We start from the raw sequence: 2,500 nt of genomic DNA on the forward strand, positions 1-2,500 counted from the left end.
GTGAATGATCAATGAATGAGTGAATGATCAATGAATGAATGAATGATCAATGAATGATCAGTGAATGAGTAGTAAATGAGTGAATGGTCAGTGAATGATCAGTGAATGATGAGTGTATGATCAGTGAATGAGTGAATGATCAGTGAATGAGTGAATGATAAGTGAATCAGTGAATGATCAATGAATGAGTGAATGATTAGTGAATGATCAGTGAATGAGTGGATGAGTGTCTGATCAGTGAATGAGTGAATGATCAGCGAATGAGTGAATTATCAGTGAATCAGTGAATGATCAATTCATTTCAATTGAATTCAATGTTATTTGTATAGCGCCAAATCATAACATACATGATCTCAGGTCTGTACATAGACAACATCAAGGAGAGCAGAGAAACACAACAGTTCACACAATGAGCAAACACTAGGCATCAGTGGAGAGAAAAAACTCCCTCTTAACAGAAGAAGAAATCTCTGACAGAACCAGACTCAGAGATGTGCGGTCATCTGCCTCGACCGGTTGGGGTGAAAGTGGAGAGGAGGGGGACAGAAAGGGGGGAGAGAAAGGACAAGAGGGAGATGAGGTAGAGACAGAAGAGAGAGAGACCAGGAGCAGATACACAACAACTGTATCAGGTTTATACAGTCGACTTTTTAATTATAGCACAATAATAATGGTGATGATATGTATGATATGGATAGCCTCGAAAACTGGATCTGGATCCTGCAACCTGCAAGATGAGGATACAGAGAGAGAGAGAGGGAAGGAAGGAAAGACACAAACTAGGGAGAGAAAGAGACAAGGTTAATGACATATAAAAAGTCATATTCATATCCTGAGTGTGAGAGAGTGAATGTGCGTGTACCACAGGAAAATCCTCCAGCAGTCTAGTTCTATAGCAGCATAACTAAGAGATGGTCCAGGTTTCCCTGAACCAGCTCTAACTATAAGCTTAATCAAAAAGGAAAGTTTTAAGTTTAACTTTAAATACAGAGAGAGGCTCCCCCTCCCGAACTGTCATTGGAAGCTGGTTCCACAGGAGAGGAGGAGCCTGGTAGCTAAAGGCTCTGCCTCCCATTCTACTCTTACAGACTCTGGGAACCACAAGTAAACCTGTATTTTGTGACCTAAGTGGTCTATTAGGGTGATAGGGTAAGACTAGGTCTTTCAGGTATGAAGGGGCGTGACCATTAAGTGCTTTGTATGTGAGGAGGAGGATTTTAAATTGAATTCTAAACTGTGGGTGGAGCCAGTGTAGAGAAGCTAACACTGGAGTTATATGGTCTCTCTTTCTAGTTCCTGTCAGAACTCGTGCTGCAGCATTTTGAATGAACTGAAGGATTCTAACAGCCTTGTTAGAACATCCTGCTAATAAGGAGTTACAGTAATCTAATCTAGATTAACAAAAGCATGAACTAGTTTTTCAGCATCCTGTAAAGACAGAATGTTTCTAATTTTCATAATGTTCCGCAGGTGGAAGAAGGCTGTTCTGGAAATGAGTTTTATGTGTGAATCAAATGACATTTCCAGGTCAAAAGTAACTCCAAGGTTCCTCACAGTGGAACTGGAAGCCAGGGTGATGTCATCTAAAGTGACAATGTGGGCAGAAAGTTTTTCTCTGAGGTGTTTAGGGCCGAGTATAAAAGTTTAAAAGTAGAAAGTTACAGGTCATCAGGACTTAATGTCTCTGAGACATTCCTGGAGTTGAACAACCTGGTTTATTTCATCCGGCCTCATTGATAAATATAGCTGTGTGTCATCTGCATAACAATGAAAGTGTATGTTATGCTTTCTAATAATGTTCCCTAGAGGAAGCATATATAAGGTAAATAGTATAGGCCCAAGCACTGAGCCTTGTGGAACTCCACAATTAAGTTGTGTTTGTAGTGAGGCTTTATCATTGACATGAACAAACTGGAATCAATCAGATAAGTATGATTTAAACCAGCAGAGGGCAGCACCTGTGATACCAAGAGTCTGCTCCAATCTCTGCAGTAGAACATCATGATCAATGGTGTCAAATGCAGCACTAAGATCTAACAGGACAAGTAAAGAAACTAGACCATTATCTGACACCAAGAGAAGATCATTACTAACTTTAACTAGTGCTGTTTCTGTGCTATGGTTTAATCTAAAACCTGACTGAAAATCTTCAAACAGGCCATTAATGTGCAAATATTCACATAATTGATTGGCAACAGCCTTTTCTAAGATTTTAGAGACAAAGGGAAGATTAGATATCGGTCGGTAATTAGCTAAAATATCTGGGTCAAGGGTCGCTTTTTTTAGAAGGGGTTTAATAACTGCTACTTTAAACGTTTGGGGCACATATCCAGTTAATAAGGATGGATTAATTTGAGTTAATATAGAGTTGTTAATTAAAGGAAACACATCTTTAAACAGTTTGGTGGGGATAGGATCTAACTGACAGGTTGATGGCTTAGATGATGAAACTAATGATGTTAACTCAGGGAGATCTATAGGGGAGAAACTGTCTAACTGT

The sequence above is a fragment of the Solea senegalensis genome, unplaced genomic scaffold (genome assembly GCF_019176455.1).
Source record: "Solea senegalensis isolate Sse05_10M unplaced genomic scaffold, IFAPA_SoseM_1 scf7180000017387, whole genome shotgun sequence".
In the NCBI taxonomy this organism is placed as follows: Eukaryota; Metazoa; Chordata; class Actinopteri; order Pleuronectiformes; family Soleidae; genus Solea; species Solea senegalensis.